Here is a 21,677-nt window from a genome sequence, read left to right as displayed (position 1 = left end):
AATAACATTAGAAATCCGACATGAATTTTTCTACATAACCTGTTATAATTAAACTAACTGGATTTTTTATATTAAATCTCATATATTTTATCTTTCATTATTTATTAAGTTTATAACTCAAAGTTTTCCCCCTTGAAAGTTTTATTGCTAATAATTTAAGTCCTATGAAATCTTCAAATGACTTATTGTTTTGGTGTTGTGTTTCTTTAATATCCAGCCTCAATTTTTCCAACTAATTTTAAAATAAGCAACCATAATTAGAATAATTTATAAAATAATGTAAAATATTTTAATAGTATTTTAGAACAGTTAATTGATCAGCTAATAGTTTTGCAAAGGCTTAAATCTATTTAGCATCAGTCTGAAAATGAATGACAATAGGGGAGATAGGAGAGTTCAAGCACAAGCTTCTTCCACTGTGTGTTCTACAGTTTTGAAAAGCAGCATCAGATCCAGCAAGTAAAGAGACAAATAGCTGCAAGTAAACAGCATTTTCCAAGTAAAAGAGCTTATGGTTACTTGACTGTCAAATGCCTTCTAAAAACAATGAGGGGCTGGAGTTTGGCTCAGTGGTAGAGCATGTGTGAGGCACTGGGTTTGATTCTCAGCACCACATATAAATAAATAAAATAAAGGTTTTAAAAAAAAAAACAATGAAAAAGAATCAGGAGACAATTTTTTTTAGGTCAGATATAATGGCCAGAAACATAAAGTCACACAGCTATGAGAACATAATAATTCCAGCATGTAAATTTACAGAGAATAAATGCTGACACAAGATGCAAAATAAGAAATGGAAAGGGTTCCACTCACAGTAAGATACATCAGTGTATTGATGATATGTCACCTGATCCTGATGAAGTTTCATGTAACACACTGAAAACAACATCTTCTCAATCCAGGTTGATGAGTCAACAAATTTCACCCATAAATGCCAGTCTATAGTATTTGTCCGATTTGTAAATGTTGGTGAAATTCAATGCAATTTAGTCTGCAATGAAGAGTGACTGAAATAAGCAAACAGTATGATATATTGAATGATTTATCTTCCTATTATGAATTGAAATTTCCTTGTTAGAATTATCATGTGTGCAAATATAGTGATGTTTGTGTTCATGAAAACTTACCCCTCCCAGAGAAATCAACTCCCCATTTGATACATTACTTCTTTCAGGAGATGCCAGTGTCAAAAATCTCACTGTTGATAAGAAGTAATTCTGGCTGATGTCAAGATAGGGTTAACTTTAAAAATATTTCACACAAGAATATTTAAAAACTGTGAGAAACTGGATAAAAAGAACCTAGCTCTCCTGCTGCATGTAGACATCAGTGGCTCATTAGAGAAAGACTTTGTAACCAGTTCTTAGAGTGTTTGAGTTAAAAGGTGAATTGTAGAAGTTTTCAAATGAATCATAGGTAATATTTTCCAGAGTACCTTAAAGATGAAGACTAACTAGAGAAAATAGCCCAATTAGCCAATATGAGAGCATCAGTCTCAATGTTTTCATTTCAAATGGAGAGATTCTTGAGTTTGAAAGAAAAAGATATTTTGAAAAGTTACCTTGAAGACCTACATCTTTATATATTTCTGCTGATTCTTGGGCTTGAAAGTGTCAAAGGAATATCAGCAAACCTCAAATCATATCAAGAATTACCTAGAATACAATGAGATTGGACATTGTATATCCCCTTTCTTTAAATATAAGTACATGATGAAGTGAAAAACTCTTTCTCTGAATTTATTTTCTGCTTGTTTGAATACTTTCCCTAGAGAGAAGAGGAAATATTTATGAGATGTAGATTGACTGCACACTAAAATTTGTACACTGATCTGTCCCTAGATAAGCTAGAATTTTTTCTGAAAGGAGCGAATCTTGCCATTCATAAAAAAATCTGCAGTTTCTACCTTCTTACATTCATGAATAATATTTTTCTCTTCATAAGATACTAAGAGCAAGCATAGGAATCAAATCATGTCAGTAGAAAATGATTCAGGTGCTTATGAAAACTAAGACTCAAAATCAGATTTTATGCATCAAAAAATAAACACAAGTTTCCCATTAAAGATATAAATTTCATTCTAATTTTTGGTGTCAAAAGTAACACATATAAACTTCCAAAGTCAAAAAAAAATACATTTTCAAATTTAAGTCATATATTTTGTAACTATGACTTAAATTTATTTAATCATATTTATTCTTTAAAAAAGCAATATGTTCATAATCATAACAGGCAGAATTTTAGAATTGGGTGAATCTAGTTTATCAGTATAGTTGAAGATAAAGTCATAAATGTTTATTAATAAAAATCCGTGTAAAATTTTGTAAAATTATTTTTAGGATATTCCTGAACAAAATTGATTTTAGTAACAATTATTGCAGTTGTTACCATTAATTAGATTTTTTTTTCAAGGGTTAGTATGTAGTGATATATATTTCAATTCTTTGAATTGACTATACAGAATAGAAACTTTAAAGCTACATTATAGACTTTGAGAGTTAAAAGTTACTGGTAAAATATAGATCTAAGGAAATTATTTTATCAATAATGATTATATGATAGGTAAGATCAAAACTGTATCTCATAAGTCATAAACATAAAAATAAGATAAAAATAATAAAATATGCAATCAGAATGTAACAAAGGGTTTTTAGGTGTCTAGAAGAACCACACTTCTTTTCTCTGCTCTAATGTTTGGAAGCCAAAGTCTGAGGACTATCTATTTATAGAGATTTTTCTGATGTATCTTGCTAAATCTGCTTTAATACATATGATTTCAATTCTTGTCATTTGAGAATGCCTGTGTTCCTCAAAATTATGCATAGGAAGATCAACCCCTTTTTCTTTTGTTTCAGTGCAGGAACATTAAGAGAATCTGACAGGTTTTCCTGTAGTGATTGTTAAGGTCCTAATGTGTCCCTTTTCCCAATTCATATATTGAAAGTGAATCCCCAATGCAATAGCATTCAAAGGTGGTAGCCTTTAGGAGGTGATAGAATCAGAAAGATATAGCTCATATAAGGGATTAGTGCTTTTATGAATGAGACACAAAAGTTTGTTTGCTCTTTCTGCCATGTGAAAATGAAGCTAAAAAGAACAATTCATGAGGAAAGAGCCAAAAACAGATGCCATATCTTCTGGTGCCTTCGTCTTAGAATTACCAGTTAACAAAACAGTGTGCAATAAATAATATTGATTTTAAGTTACTTATTTTAAGAAATTTTGTTGGAATAATGCAAATTAAAGACAGTGAAGATAAAGATGGAGACTACTTCTGTTGTCGTTTTCTTAAAGACAAAATTAACCATGTTTAGTTTACTTGTGTTCAATCAGTTAGTTGGGGAGGATAGACAGTGAGTGGTTGTTGATGGTAAAGTGAAAAGTGCCATTATACAACAGAAAATATTACCTACAATCTGATCAGACAGCAGTCACTCTCAGCGACACATTTTATGACTATCTGGGAATGGAAAATGCAGATTCAGTGGAGCTAAGGATGGAAATGTTGGCCATGTGGGTTCCAGGCACCTTGGTTGTTTAAAAATGTAGTTTTAATTCTTTTTGTTGAACTTTTCCAAAGATTCCAGGTAATAATGCCAGTTCTTTTTACTGCTTTGTTTGTGTGGTTTTAGTTACAAACTCTATTTAGAATTATTTCCCCTCTTCACTCCTTTCATAATTGGGTACTTATAAAGTTAAATGCACTCTTACCACTTAACTCAGCAGTTGGTGTCTGGATCAACAACAAGAGTGATTGACTGGGAGAGGGCACAATGAAAGATTTTGGACTCGCAATTCTGTCTCGATTATGAGGATGAACACATGAATGTACTCAAGGAAGTATACATTTGTAAAAACCATAGGATTTGTACTTAAAACAGGAATATCTCATTGTAGAATAAAAATTAAATGTGCAAGTTATAAATCAATGAAGTTTATTTTATAAAGAGATGCTATGAAATTTAACCAAAACGTTTTCTGCTTTTTCTCCATGATCAATACAAAACTTAAATTAGACCTCAGAAACAGACAGGTTTTGATCTAAGCTTCATTGTTCACAGTTTGATTCTTTTACCCTTTAGAGTCTTTTATCTTGGAACTAAGTATTAAACATTATGAAGAGGAAAAATCAGTGCCATTTTTGCCAGGATAGCTTTTGATTATTATAAAATGCCTTACACTACATAATAGTAAGTGCTATCAAAACCTGCTGGCAGAGGGATAATTTTGATATCCCATCTATAAATTGTTAGCTGAAAGTATATTATGCAACCTTTGGGGAAGGATTTTCTTTAAAGTTATAAATGTTCTTCTGGTGACATTAGTGTTTTAGTCAGTTTTTTCATCACTGTGATTGAAAAACTTCACAGGAACAACCCAAAGGAGAAAAAGTTAGTTTGGTACTCAACAATTTCAGAGATCTCAGTTTATAGATGGCCCACTCCATTGCTCTGGGACCAATGTGGGCAGAACATCATAAGAAAAGTGTATGGTGGAGAAAAAGAGTTCAGGACATGGTAACAAAGAAGCAGAGAGGGAGTTTCATTCACTAGGGACAAAATATAAACACCAAAGTCACACCTATAGCCATGTACCTTACCTACCTACAGTTACTGCTCAGTTAATCCATATAAATGGATTAATCCACTGATTAGTTTAAGGTATCATAACCCAATTGAACTCTGAAAATTCTTGCACCGTCTCACACATGAGCTTTAGGGGTATACCTCATATCTAAACCGTAACAATAAAAATTATATAGATTTGTTAACTCAGTTCTTTCATTTATATATTTAGCAAATCATTTTTAAGTCCTTGAGCGGGTATTAGTATGGTACTAGGATTCTCCTGAAAAAACAGATTATCTTTTATCTACCTGTCTGTTCATGTATCTGGGAGATTCATTATGGTAATTGCTTCTTGGGATTAGGAAGCCAAAACACTTTATGGTCTGCCATCTGTAAGCTAGAGAACAAGAAAAGCTGATAGAGTAATTCTGAGTCCACAGGCCTCTGAACTAAGAGGACAGATGGTGTAACACTCAATGTGAAGCGAACAACTTGAGAAGGATAATGTTGGAGAGTCAGGGTGGGCATTGTAGTTTGGATCTATAATGTCCCCTAAAAGCTCATATGCTGAAGACTTGGTCCCAAGCTAATGGTGCTGTTGGGAGTTGATGGTTTAGGAGGTGAGGGTTAGTTAAAAGAGATAAGTCACTGGTGACTTCCTTTGAAGAGTATATTTTTTCCCTGGAACATTAATTCATATTCATTCATATTCTCTCTCTCTCTCTCTCTCTCTCTCTCTCTCTCTCTCTCTCTCTCTCTCTCTCTCTCCTCTCTTTCTCTTTCTCTTTTTTTCTCTCCCCTTCCTCGTCTCATTAGGTGCACAGATCTGTTCCACCATATCCTCCCTACCATGATGTTCTGTGTCATTACAGTTCACAGTAATGGGATAAAATAACCATGTAAACTTCTGAAACCAAGACTCAGATAAACCTTTCCTCCTTTAACTTATTTATATCAGAAATTTTGTCACAGTGACAAAAAGCTAACAGCAGAAGATAGAGAAGCAGTATCTGTAATGTTTAAAGGCAAGAGAAAACAACTGCATCAGATCAAGTTGAATGTCTTAGTTCAAGAAATCACCCTTCCTGTCATTTTGTTGTATTTAAATTTGATATGGCTTGCTCATGTTGGTGAGGGTCAATCATTTTCACTCAGTTTACTGATTCAAATGTTAATTTATTCAGGAAATGCCCTCACTGATATATCCAAAAATAATATTTTAGCACTGATCTCTATTTCCCTTGGTCTAGTCAAATAGGCACATAAAATTAACCTTGACAGATTCTATACTTACAAAGTAAGCACTCAAAAGGGGAGACATATTAGTTATTTTATAAGTAAAATTCTTGATGAATGCTTATAAATAAAATATAAAATACTAAGGGAATAAATTACAGAAAATTTTTAATTTAGATTGAGTACCTCTGCTGATGAAGTGACTTTTAAACTAAGACCCAAGTTTTATGGATGGATGAAATAAATGTTTTTGTGCTAAATATGAACTAAAATGTGTTTGTTTTGCCAAAAGATGATTTTGTGAGAACAATGCATTCTGAATGTTTAAATGAGTTTTACCTATTGTTATGTGAATAAACTATTTCTTTTTTTACATTTCACTTAATTTAAGATAACTTCAAATTATAGTTTTGACTGAATTATATTTTCTTCTGTGCATTGGTATCATATCTGGGCCTATTTTATGAAAGGGTAAACACCTAGAATGTCATACTGAAAACTTATTCAAAAAAAGCTGAGATATAGTGGCATTTTAGGAATTTATTATTTTATATCAATGATAAAAATATATTGCTAAACACATTTTAAAATGGACCTTAAATGAAACCAAACAATAGCATATTTTACATATATTATGAGTTCCATGCATTAAAAAGGAAAATTTATTTTCACAGAAAATTTTTTAATGTGCAAAACTTCATCTCCATATGACATGAGAATAGGTTGTTTCACCATTATTATCTTTGGGGAAATCTTCAGAAGAAGAACAGTGGATACTGTATTAACTATTTTATTGACATGATAAACATATAATTTTATTTTAGCATTATCTTCATAACTCAGTATGGGTGGATGATACTATCTAAGCTAACAATAGTTTTAGCAGAGATAAGGTTATGACAAGAATATGATCAAAATGAGAAATCATTTCTCATAATATTTTTCATTTCAATTCACAATTATATATACATGTGAGTCAGTATATTAAAAAATTCTAGATTAAATGCTCAAAAATATTTCATTGTTTAAAAAAATAAATTCTTCTCTTTTGATAAATTAATTAAAATAGTGAGGTCAAAACTTAATTTTGCATTAATGTTTAAGTTTGTATGGAGTGTGGAATGTCATAATTTTTCTAATACTTATTATAATTATTTTATAATCATTGTAATAATGTTCATGTTATTGTACTATAGCTGTTAATTTTCTAATCTTCATCTGGACTTTGCTTCTAAAATTAATTTGTTTGTATGTGTCATATATATTATTGGCCCTCATATGAGGTGATAGGGAAATGTTTGGTTTTTAAAAAATTACCCTTAGAATATTTTTTGAAAACTTATACTTATCAGCAGATATCCTTATAAAGAAAAATATTTAAATTTTAACAAAGAAAGAATGTGAGTCAATATTTCAGTTACTAGACATTGGAATACATTCTTTTCTGACTACTTCTAGGAAAGAAATACAAAGATGAATGAATTGGAATAAGAAGTAGAAGGAAATCATTTTATTAGTGTTTAGTTCATATCCACATAATACACCTCAACATTATATAAAATAAGAGAACCAGAATAGCCAAAGCAATTCTTAGCAAAAAAAGGGAATCAGAGGCATCACAATTTTACACCTTAAACTATACTACAGAGCCATAGTAGTCACAAAATGCGATGGTATTGGCACAAAATACAGACACATAGACAATGGTACAGAATAGAAGACACAGAGAGAAACCCACATAAATATAGCTATCTCAGATTAGACAAAGGCCCCAAAAACATTTATTGGAGAAAAAGATAGAGTCTTCAAAAAGGGTGCTGGGAAAACTGAAAAGCCATATGTTATAAAATGAAATTATACCCCTATCTCACCCTGCACAAAACTCAAAGTGGATTAAAGACTTAGGTACTAGAACAGAGGCACTGTGCCTAAAAGAAGAAAAAGTAAGCCAAATCTTCACTGTTTCAGCTTAGGAAATGACTTTCTTAACAAGACTCCTAAAGCACAAAAAGTGAAATCAAAATCAATAAATTGGATGGATTCAAGCTAAAAATCTTTTTTTTCAGCAAAAGAAATAATCAGTAATGTGAAAAGAGAGACTACAGAATGAGTGAAAATCTTTACCACTTGCACCTTAGATAGAACATTAATCCCAAGGACATAAAGAATTCAAAAACGTAACACCAAAAAAATAATAATAACTTAATAAATAAATGGGCTAAGGAATCAAACAGACACTTCACAGAAGAAGAAATACAATTGATAAACAAATATACGAAAGAATGTCCCACTTCTCTAGCAATTAGAGAAATGAAAATCAAAACTAAGATTCCATCTTACTCCAGTCAGAATGACAATTATTAGGAATACAAGAAACAAAAAATGTTGACGAGGATGTGAGGAAAAAGGTACATTCATACATTGCTGGTGGGACTGCGGATTGGTGCAACCATTATGGAAAGCAATATACGATTCATCAGAAAATTTGGAATGGGACCACTATTTGAACCAGCTATCCCATTCCTCAGTTTATACACAAAAAATGAAAATCAGCATACAACAGTGATACAGCCCACATCAATGTTTATAGCATCTCAATTCACATATGTAAACTGTGAAACCAAACTAGATGCCCTTCAACAGGTGAATAGATAAAGAAAATGTGGTACATATATACAGTTGAATATTACTCAGCCTTAAAGAAGATGAAATTATGGCATTTGCAGGTAAATGGATGGACCTGAAGAATATCATGTTAAGCAAAATAAGTCAATCCCCCAAAATGAAAGGCTGAATGTTTTATCTGATTTGTGGGTTCTAATTTACAATAAAGAGGGGGTGCTAGGGAAGAAGAGAGGTTCTTTGGATTAGGCAGAGAGAAGTGAATGGAGGGCGGGTACAAACAATAGTAGAATGAATCGGACATTATTACCCTATGTACATATATTATTATACAAATGGTGTGATCCTACATCATGTACAACAGGAAGAATGAGATGTTATACTCCATTCATGTATGATGTGTCAAAATGCATTCTATTGTCATACAGAACTAACTAGAATAAATAAAAAGATAAAAGTAGTAATGCCACCAAAAATATGCTAAAAGTAATTATGCAAACATAACCCAATTTCGTGATGTATCTGGCAGTTTTGCTACAATAGGATCTGGAAAGTAGCTTAAATAAATTTAATTGAAATTAAAATATAGAAACGCGAAAGTGAAGAACTGCATGATTTCTTCTACAATCACTGTAGCACCTCAATTCACCTCAATCTCAGTATGAGTTGTTAGAGAGTGGTAGAATTAAATACTTTAAGAAAATATTTTGTAAATTATAGTAAAGCATTATTTCCTTATCCCTTACTTTTGAATGTGCAATAGTATATATTATATTTACAAATATAAGACTTACCAGACAAAAACAGATCTCTATTGTACTTTAGTAAATTGTACGATATTTTAAAGTTTCTTTTATCAAAGATCAATAACAACAAGACTATATACTCCACTTCAAACTATACTACAGAGCAATAGTAACAAAATCAGCATGGTACTGGTACCAAAACAGGCGGGTGGACCAATGGTACAGAATAGAGGACACAGAAACCAATCCACAAAACTACAACTACCTTATATTTGATAAAGGGTCTAAAAGCATGCAATGGAGGAAGGATAGCATCTTCAACAAATGGTGCTGGGAAAACTGGAAATCCATATGCAACAAAATGAAACTGAATCCCTTTCTCTCGCCATGCACAAAAGTGAATTCAAAATGGATCAAGGAGCTTGATATCAAATCAGAGACACGGCGTCTGATAGAAGAAAAAGTTGGCTACGATCTACAGTCGGTGGGGTCGGGCTCCAAATTCCTCAATAGGACACCCATAGCACAAATTTAATAACTAGAATCAACAAATGGGACTTACTCAAACTAAAAAGTTTTTTCTCAGCAAAAGAAACAATAAGAGAGGTAAATAGGGAGCCTACACCCTGGGAACAAATCTTTACTCCTCACACTTCAGATAGAGCCCTAATATCCAGAGTATACAAAGAACTCAAAAAATTAGACAATAAGAAAACAAACAACCCAATCAACAAATGGGCCAAGGACCTGAACAGACACTTCTCAGAGGAGGACATACAGTCAATCAACAAGTACATGAAAAAATGCTCAACATCTCTAGCTGTCAGAGAAATGCAAATCAAAACCACCCTAAGATACCATCTCACTCCAGTAAGATTGGCAGCCATTAGGAAGTCAAACAACAACAAGTGCTGGCGAGGATGTGGGGAAAAGGGTACACTTGTACATTGCTGGTGGGACTGCAGATTGGTGCAGCCAATTTGGAAAGCAGTATGGAGATTTCTTGGAAAGCTGGGAATGGAGCCACCATTTGACCCAGCTATTCCCCTTCTTGGTCTATTCCCTAAAGACCTAAAAAGATCATGCTACAGGGACACTGCTACATCGATGTTCATAGCAGCACAGTTCACAATAGCAAGACTGTGGAACCAACCTAGATGCCCTTCAATAGACGAATGGATAAAAAAAATGTGGCATTTATACACAATGGAGTATTACTCTGCATTAAAAAATGACAAAATCATAGAATTTACAGGGAAATGGATGGCATTAGAGCAGATTATTCTAAGTGAAGCTAGCCAATCCCTAAAAAACAAATGCCAAATGTCTTCTTTGATATAAGGAGAGTAACTAAGAACAGTGTAGGGACGAAGAACAGGAGAAGAAGATTAACATTTAACAGGGATGAGAGGTGGGAGGGAAAGGGAGAGAGAAGGGAAATTGCATGGTAATGGAAGGAGACCCTCAGGGTTATACAGTGGAGGAGGTAGAGAGAGAGGAGGGGAGGGGAGGGGAGAGGTGGGGAGGGGGGAGGGTGGAGGATGGGAAAGGCAGCGGAGCACAACAGACACTAGTATGGCAATTTGTAAATCAATGGATGTGTAACTGATGTGATTCTGCAATCTGTGTATGGGGTGAAGGTGGGAGTTCATAACCCACTTGAATCAAAGTGTGGAATATGATATGTCAAGAAATTTGTAATGTTTTGAACAACCCACAATAAAAATTAAAAAAAAAAAAAAGACTATATACTCCTTTTTTTTTGAAATTGCAATGAATATGGAAATTATGATGAGCCACTTGGAAGTCGTTCTGTAGCTCTAAGAACAGATGCAGTGCTTGAGGAAAATTCATATTTACTTGAATTGTGCTGCTTGGAATGGTGGGTTTTAGAAGTTTTGTATTAGTTGTCACCAAATTTTTCCCTCAGAAGTTTTTCTTACTCTTTATGCACCCAATCTAGACTGCGCCTTCTCTTCTTTAATGTTTACCTTTGATTCATGTAAATATATTTTGAATTTTTATGGAATTTTTCCACTGTTAAATATGAAGCTTTATCTGGATACATGTGACAAAAGTACCAACATAAGAAAATACACATTGTAATCATCTCAAAGATAAATTAATTAAAAGCTAATTGAAATGCATTTTTAATTTGATACCATCTTTATTTGCTCTTAGAATGCATCATTTTTGCCTGTTATACATTTTGATTTTGAGGCTCATACCCTGTCCAAAGTCTCACATACCAGTTTTCTCCTAGTGAGAACTCAGGGGAAATTAAAATTAATTAATTTCTGAGTAAATATTCCAGGCCATGTTTATTTCAAATATTTTTATTTGCATCAAATAAAGCTATACTATTGTATAGCTCAACAGTGGAAATAATAATTAAATTGCTCCAAATGAGAATACTTGTTTTACTAATATAAAGAAGTATTAATTCCAGCTTTTCCTGATTTTCTAGCACTTAGATTTTTTATTTCATTGGAATATGTCTTTCTTTTTATGTTATTACTTTGTTTCTCTGATAATATATTTGAAATTGGGTGTGGACAAACAAATTTAGCAACTCTATACTATAAAGCAAGTAATTTTGACCTATATAACACTCTTAAGATATAATGGGGAAATACTAAATTTATGCCAGAATTTTGTTATAAACCAATTAGTCTGGTTATGTTGTTTGTTCAATAGTATGTGAGCACCTAAGGGACAGGAACCAGACTCCACTGTCCTACTTTTTAAGTATATAAATAATGAATCACGATGCCAAGCATCTCATGGGGAATTCTGTCTGCAGCACTTACTAATCATTCTCATACTAAACATTTGCAGCTTAATTTAGTCAATGCAATGTCAAGAGAACCAGGCCAAAGGATCTTAAACTCCCCTTAACTTTCATGTAACACTTGTATTGTCCAATTTATTAGAGTATATTAAAATATATACTACATTATACTGTATAGAATAAATAAAAAGATAAAAGTAGTAATGCCACCAAAAAAATATGTAGTTCAGTGGTAAAACACCCCTAGGTTCAATCTCCTTCAATGTTTTCTAAGCATACATAAAAAAACACAAACACACACACACACACACACACACACACACACACACACACAGGCATGTGTGAACTAACCTGCCCTCTGAAATTGTATTTACCAAATATTCCAATGGTTATGTTCACAATTTGGAAAATTTTGAGTAAAGACAAAGACCCACAACTCCACCAAATATTTTCTGATATATTTCAAGACAAAAGTAAATCTCAGGTACTGGAGATAAAAGATAATCCTTACTTGTATTAAAGCAGTTTTAGCTACATGAATATAGTGACTAATCTACAAAGATCATTTTTGTGAACCAAACTGATAAAGAATTTAACAGCTGTAAGCCTGTCAGAAGCTTACATAAAACTTCTTACATAAAACTTAGTCTTTATATATCTCAGGCAGTTAATAACTTCAGAAATTCCACCAAATAAAACAGTACCTGGTACAAACTAATCTTTTGTAGGATTTAGAGACAGATGATCCACATTGAAATCCTAGTTCATTGACACAGTGGTGCTGTGAACTCATAAAAATTACGTATCTCACATCAGACTTAGTTTATTTTTCTATAAAAAAATTACAAAAAAAAGATGTTTGATAACATTTTGAATAAAGTAGCTTTTACTCAAGAATCACCCAACTACCACTGTCATTAGAAAGTATCTTAATAAATGTAGAATGTTTAATTAGGTAGTGGAGAGTTACATTTTACCTTTAATTTGATATATGTAATTATTATTTAGTATGCATTTTTATATATAGTTATTATCTCATTGCTGATATAAGATTCTGTTTTTCATAAAATTCTCCTCTTGTCTTTTTTGCCCATGTATTTGCACAGCTGACATGTAGTAGTATTTTCATTTTAAAATTTATTTCTTAGAGTAAGATGTATTAATACAATGACATTTATTATGAGAATTTTATATAATACTGTGTTAGTAGATTTGGAGAATATGGTAAGAATAAGATAAATGAGATTGATCTCACAATAACATTGTAAATCAAGTAAAAGTTTCTTAGTGTGTACAACTTCCTTATAAACTATAAGCTCCACATTAAAAACAAAGTTACTATCAACTCTTTGAAAAGATTGTCATCTTAGTAACAGAATGTAGACAATGCACAAAATTTTAATTCTTATGAATTTAATTTAAATTATTATATTTAGTTTTTCATATCACCTTACTGAGGACTTGAATACAGTAGCAAAAAATAATATGGTACAAACAAATATAAGAAGCATCATTTTTTCATAGGCAAAGCAAACATCCTAACAAATGTTGCTCTTAACATTTCCCAGATTTTTAAACCATTTTAGTTGTTTATATTCAATTCATGATTGCAAGCATGCATCAATAGTTAGAACTTGCCCAATATGTTGGTGCACACTTGTAATTTCAGAAACTTGGAAGGCTGAGACAGAGGATCACAAGTTTGAGGTATTTAGAAATTTAGCAAGGCCATCAGCAACTTAGCAAGACTCTCTTAATGTTAAATAAATAAATAAATGCATACATACATGCTGAGAATGTAGTTCAGTGGTAAAACACCCCTAGGTTTAATCTCCAGTACCAAAAAAAAAAAAAAAAAAATCAAAAAAACAAAAGACATGTCTACCCTCCTCTCTTACTCAAGAGGCACTTGAAATTGTTTGTACAGTTTGATGCTTCAAGAGCTAATGTATTTTTGTCAGTTATTATTCTTTAACCTTATGAATTAACACAACTGAGTTTGGATGCTCCACATTCATTATATTCCATTTCTCCATTGAGAAATAAAATAAATTAATGAAATAAAATTTATTTGATATTTTGCTCTTATAAATATAAGAACGCTCTATCTCATTTGATCTTAATTTTTATAATAACAACTTGAAAAAATAATATTTTATCTATATATCAAGAATTATTAGATGGTTTCTCTTAAATTTAGGCATCATTTTATAACTACTTGAAGAATTTAATAAATGCAATAGAATAATTAAGTGTGATAAAGACAATATGGCTAGTTCTTAGGGGTTTCCTTTTGTATTTTCTTGCAACTTCTGATCTATGTTAACCTAACCCAAATATTCAATATTTTTAATGTGAAAAGTCACAATAATTCTCATTTATTTGAATACTATAAAAATATAAAAGAATATAATGTGTGAAACACTTTAATCAATAACTACTGCATAGCCAACACTCAATAAATAAGAATTAGTACAGAAAATGATGGTAATTTTAAGTGATAATAATTGTGTGCTCATATTATTCATTATTCAAAATAATTAAAATTAGTTTTAATACATTTGGAAAAAAGCCACCCTTTTGAAAAAAATTGCCAGTTATTGCAGAACTTTGGTTTGTAAATTCTTGCAATAGGATGTAGAACATCATATATTCACTCAAATTATATTGTTTTATTACTATAAATATTTATCCATTGCTTTATAAAATTGACCTAATTTCACTCATGATAAAATAAATAGTTTTGCTGATGTAGATTTTAATTACAACATATTACTGCATGATGAACACTAAAACTAGAATACATATTAAGATCAGAGTATTACAAATTTTGCGTTTTAGTTTTCAAATTATTTTACTGACTGTATTTTAAATATAAACATACATCACAAATTGTTCATATAATTGGGTAAAAATTTCAGGTTTTCCAATATTGATAGTATGTTTTAGAAAGCCACATATAAGTTTTAATTAATTTTCTTTAGTTATATAACTTAAATTCATGAACCAATTTAATACATACTAGTTAGCTCCATAATTTTTTGCTTTGTGCTTTTTTATGGTGTATGTACACATATATGTGAGAATATTTATATGTATATATGATATATATATATATATATATATATATATATATATATATATATATCATATTTATGTGAGAAAACTAAAATTCATAAAGAGCAATGCATGGATAGAAGGCACACACATACACATACATACATGTATTTACCTATATGTATGAATGAGACACCAATGATACATATCATTAGATTGGGAATCAAGCCAAACCAAAAACCAACAAACAGGACTAAAGAGGTGGTCCAAGAGGAGAAACTGTAAATTTGATTTGTTTTGTGAAAAGGGCATTAAAAAAGTAATTGATCAAACTGTAAACTAGTAAGATGAAAGAATATGGGAACAAGCATTCAACAGAAAAAGAAACCACACAAAGAGACAGTAAGAAATAGAAAAGGGAGAAGGAAAAAAATTGTGAGAAAAATTAAAATTCCAAAGTACATGAAAAAATCTACTTCTAAACAGAGGCACACAGAGAAAATAACAGAATATAGATTATGTCTTAGTGGAAATAATTTTGTCCAAATATCTGTCAAATCTTTTACATCTGTATGTCAGGAGCCTAAATATAATTGGGAAGGAGAGGTTAGCTACCATTTTCCCTTCTCCTTGGTTTTCCTGGGGAAAGGAAGAACAAGAAAGTAATGTGGTCAAATCCTATTAATAATGAACAGTGAATTTGTATTAGATGTTTTCAGTAAGATATTCCTGTTTTCCCTAGGTTTTTTGTAGTGTACAAACCTGAAATTGTGACTTGATGAAGTAAACTAAAACATCAATACCACCTATGTAATTGCCAAAATATGAATTGGAGATATTTCAAAACTGAAACAACTACATCAATGTCAAGGATTTGCGGTAGCATGTATCATGTAGAACCTCAAATATTAAATCATAAGCAGATGCATCCAAATGTGTCATGAAGGACTTGGGGATTTGTCTCATAATTACCTTTATCCTTAAACTTATTAATAAAGTAGAACACTATTTAAGATATCTGATTTGGGGAAAGTGATTTGATAATCAGACATTTAAATCAATGATGAATGAAAAATATCTTTTTAAAAAGCAAGAATATATAAAATAAAGATAAATAAACATGAAAAAAGCAGAGGTAGATTTTCATATAAAAATATCAAGCTTGGAATAAAAAAAATAATTCTGGAAATTATGAATGAAACTCTTCACTAACTGTAGTAGTAAAGAATATTTGTGAGTTGAAAGGTCATAATGAGATATTCACCAATTATAAGACAAAGAAAAAAATAATTTATAATGAATACACATTATATAAGGCATGTACTATAGATTATGTGGCTTTACTACATTATTTAACAGAAATTGGAGAATAAAGTAATTAAGAGTATGAACTAGCTTCAACTTATAATTTTAACATTTAAAAAACACTATGAGCTGAATATTTTCTATAAAACATTGAGAAGACAAGGGTTTAACAACTTTATCATGCTGACGAAAAATAGTATCTACCTAAAATTTAATTCCCAGCAGAGTAACACAGTTTTAAGAGATTAAAGTAAAAGAGCAATTCTTGAATATCGTAATGAAAATATTAACATTTTTAATTCTAAATGAAATTTGGGAAAATAGTTGAGCATAATATAAAATTGGAATCCTTAAAGATTTATGAAAATTCTCAAAAGAAATTTATTATCTTTCATTTGTTCAAGAATATTAACTAAATGGATGGATCTATAATAATAACTGTACTGATTATAATAATCATAATAAAAATGATAAAAGTATCATTCTCCTACATAGCTCATGTACTTGAAATAAAAGTCACTTTAAATTGAGTTCCAAGAAAACTCACGGACATGATATGGATAGTTTTATTTATTTCTTTATTCTATGTTCATTTACTAAGGGATGAAATACATTTTGACATAAGATGTATTACAGAAAATATTGGTCTTATGTCATTGGTTATCTAGCAATGTTGTAAACAAAAGTTTTAATAGATAAAAATGCATCCTTGAAAAATTAGCATCACACTCATTAAATTAAGAATGTAATTATATAAGAGTTCTATCATCACAGATGAGACCCAGATAGATTAGATAAGATTTTATAGGAGATTATCTTTCTAATTGAATCTGGAAATTGGATTTGGAGATTGCAAAGATGACAAAATGGATCAAAGCAGTGAAGATCAACATGTTATTGGCACAGTAATCTATATGCAAAACAAATAGGTAAATTTGAAAAGTAGAGTTCATTTATAAATGGCCAGATAATATAATTTAATCTTAGATTCTTATTAAAGTTACTAGAGTTATAATGTTACAGATATTGACATTTTAGCTCTTAAACTATTTAAATGAAATAAGCATAAAAAGACAAGATGATGGTTTTTATGATTTCACACAGCCTGAAAGTTGTCTATATGCATTTTTTTCTAGAAATTCTGTGAGGATTTTATAATTATTTATCTTCATAAAAATACATGTAGCATATATTTGTTCTATCAATAATAAGTATATACATACAAACATAAGTAATGTATACATACACATATAAACACCATATATATATATATATATATATATATATATATATATATATATATATATAATTTGTTTCCCCTCCTGCAATGATTTTTCAGTTTTTAAGAAAAAAAATATCAGAGATATTTCTAGCCAAATCAGGTAATGTCATTTTTTTATGCTTGAAAAAATATGTTATTTTATAGAGTCTGTTCTGAAATCTGTCCTGCAGATGGAAAGCATTTTCAAGATTCAAAATTTTAAGAAGTATTGAAATTATATAAACTCTCAAATTAGCCTATCTTAAGTCATAAAATGTTCTCAGGTTCCTAAGTTTTCTTCAAAAAGTTAACAACAAGAAGATGGATTCGATATTACTAATTAACCACTTTATGCATAATATTAGATTGACATAGATTGAGATAATAATTCTGAGTCTGAATCTATGGGCTGAATGTAATTTATTTGTGTTAGTCTCCATAATAAATAATAAATACCAACATACTGTACAAATAAGCACTAAATGTAATTTAAAGTTACTCTCAACTCTTAGCAAATGGTCAGAAAGAATCATCTATACACAATTGGAATAGAATGCCAGCATGTCAGTTGTGATTCTTTGCAATGGTGAATGTTAATAAAATGATGAGACTATTCTGTATTTTATGTTTGATAAAACTATCATCTCAGTAGGGGAGACTGAATTAGTGTCCTTCGGCTGTCCTAGGATAGAGTTGACACCTGTCCTAGGAACTTTAAGTGCTAAAATACTGATTCAAGATTGCCCAATTGCTATAGTGATGCCCTGTTCAATAGGAGCTATCAGTTCTTGACAGTGAGGTTCACATGCAGGCTACTGGGGGTAGAGAATTAGGACACCTTGTCAGTTACCTGAATTAATGGCAGTGCATGTTGTGACACTGTCAAGAGCACAGGGATTTAAAATGCAAAAGATGCACTAAGAAAAAAAGTTATTTTAGAAATCACATACAAATGAATAGCAATGTCAAAAAAAAATCTATGTGTAAACAGTATAAGAGAGATGGAAGAGAACCTGTATCCAAAAGCTCAATGAAAGAACACATTTTTCTTTGGTTATTGATGCTTCAAAAGATGTTCAAGAAAATTTTGAATAGTTTGGAATGTAAATCTATTACATTTAGATTATATTTTACGTTATAATTTCTGCACATGTGATATTATTTACCTTTGTTGAAAAGATCAATCAAATTCTCTCTGTAGGAATGTGAAAATAAGAAAATAAATCAATAAACTAAATTTTTGTTTCCAGTTGATTTGTTTTCAGAATTTTCTCCTACAGTTTCAAATATTGCTAGTAACATACATAGAAGTAATTTATATTGTACAAGTCAACCCCAATCAAAAAAGTATATTTTAATGCTTCTATTTCATGCATAAAATGTAATAGTTAAGTTTATGATTATTTTTATGAAACCACTTAAACTTGCCCTTTTATATAATCTTTATAGGTAGATATATGTAGGCAAAAACATTATCTTACAGACATACGTACTTCTTCAAATTGCAATCTGTTGAATACAAGTCAATTTTGTTCACATTTGTCTTTGGGTTATGGAAATCAAGGATATAATATAAGAACTTCGCAAAGAGATAAATTATCACATTTTAGCTATAATTTATAAATCAGTTTAAACAATGAAATTTTAAGTTGCCCTTTTAGTACTATGAAATTACCTTACATAGCTTTGCAACCTTGTTAGTTCATTGCCCAATTAACTGAATAATGTGTTTTGTGCCCAGAAACCCTCAATCAAAATTCAATGCTACATGTAGGACTAAGTTTCATAATTGTATACTTAAAAATGTATAACTTGCTTTCATTTTTCTGCATTATAATTTATATATTTAGACTATTAATTGACTTCAGAATATCAATTTTTTCCATACTTTTTTTAAGTACAGAGTGAAGAATTCATTTTTTAAATTAAACCAAAATTCTGGAAATAGAAATACCAAGAAAATGTCCAGAGTATTATTACTTTCCTGTTGTTAATTAAAAGTTGAAGGATCAAATTTCTTTTAAAGATTACATGTATATCTGCATTTCCTCATTACATTTATATTATTTAAATAGGCCTTTCTTTTAAATATTATATGTGCCATTTGAGCTCATTCTAGCATTTAAAATTCCCCTCACCTTTCGTTTCACAGAGTTGAGTTTGCTTTCTCTCCTCTTGACATAATATTGCAATAGGGTTTGCAAAAGTATTACAACAGCATTGTCATCCCTAGATAGATGTGAGGATATTGAATCCGGGAAACCTGTTAATTCCAACAGTAATGGATGCTTAAGTCCCTTATATAATATGTTGTCATATTTTCATATAACCTATTAATATTCTCTGCCATGCATTAAATTGTGGTTCAGCTATTTGTAATACCTAATACAATGTTAAAAAAATAACTGTGTAAATGTTTATGACAAGATGTAAACCTTTGTACATGTTCAGTACAGATGCAAACCTCATAGACTTATCAACATTGGCAACTTGTAGTTGATTGAATTCACAGATGCTCAAAGGTACAAAGCACTATAGAATTTTTAAAGTCATCTCTGATATTTAACTGCATTCAGTGGAATCTTCGGACAATACTTTTAGCTAATATTTATTTATTTGTAATAGGCACTTGCTGTGAATAAAAGGCAACTAACATTTCAAAATTTAGCACTAAGACCAGGTGCAATTGTGGGTAATAAGCATTAAAAAAAGACTTGAATGCTGTTGAATTTCCAAATTATTTATGTGGCTCTAAGACAATAATTTGTGCTTTTTCTTATTAACCTAGAGAAAAATATAATATTAAATAAATTATTTGTTAAATATAAATATTCAAGCTTTAGCACTTTTTAAAAATTAGATTGAGATATTACAACATTGAAAGAGGCCTGGAAAATGAAAGGACAACAACTTCAATTCATATTTCTACAATATCCTTTTTGTGCAAAGAAAAATAAAAATGCCACTTTAATTATTTCAAAATGTTTTTGGCCAATACTCAATTCAATTTTGTTTCCTAGAGCCAAAAATATTCTTAAATTTCTGAGAGAAACCATATTACAAACTTCACGAATTTGAGAATTTTTTAAAGTAGAATTTTTAGTTTATTTGTTAGTTTTTGTGAAGAAAAGACATATATACTTGCATTATATTATTAATTTGAATCTATGAAGGCTATTAGAAAATATTTTTGTGTGCATAAAATGTTAAATATTGAAGAAAATGAACCAGACCCCAAAACTTGGTGCCAATTTGTGTATGGGCAAAAAATTAGAAGACTAATATTTGCTGTCTTATATGTCTAAAAAGATCTAACAGCAGAAAGTCTATTTGACACATTGTTGTCCACCAAAGTTGTCCACCATAATTTATTTTAGAATTCATCATTGGTACTGTACCTCTATATACTTTCAAAAAATTAAAACAATATGTATCCACTATTATAGTATCATTCAGAATAGTTTCACTACTCTAAAATTCCTTTGTTCTCCACCTCTTTATCCCTGTCTCCCTGGGAAATACAATTACAGATCTTTTTTGACTTCCTCCATTTTTTCACCTTTTCCAGGAAAAATAAATTCCCTCTCTCTCTCTCTCTCTCTCTCTCTCTCTCTCTCATACACACACACACACACACACACACACACACACACACACATTCTTTTATTTTATTCTTTAAATCAATATTATTCACTGAATTTTAAAAAAAAGTATTCTTAACATTTTTTTCTGTTTAAATAAAAGATTGCTGAGTGTATCATAAAAACATTTCTCCATGTGAGATGGGTTTTTCAATTTCTCCATATATTTCTTTAAATTTTTGTTTTCGGTGATCCAACATGGCGGCCGGCAAGGAAGCAGCACTTTCAGTATCTCCACATTAACCGGATCAGAAACACACATTAAAACAGCTACATTCTACCTACGGAGGAACTTCTAGCAAAATTCCGCTGAAAGGAGACCTGCCAGGAATTAGTAAGTTTATTAGAGGTAACAGTTTGTCCCAGACAAGTGAATCTTGGCTGGCCACGCGGGCGCAGAGGTCCAATCCTGCAGCCACCGCCCGACCGGCTCTGCAAGCGGCCCCTGGC

This window comes from Marmota flaviventris, chromosome 4 (assembly GCF_047511675.1).
Source record: "Marmota flaviventris isolate mMarFla1 chromosome 4, mMarFla1.hap1, whole genome shotgun sequence".
Lineage (NCBI taxonomy): Eukaryota > Metazoa > Chordata > Mammalia > Rodentia > Sciuridae > Marmota > Marmota flaviventris.
This window is presented reverse-complemented; position numbering follows the sequence as displayed.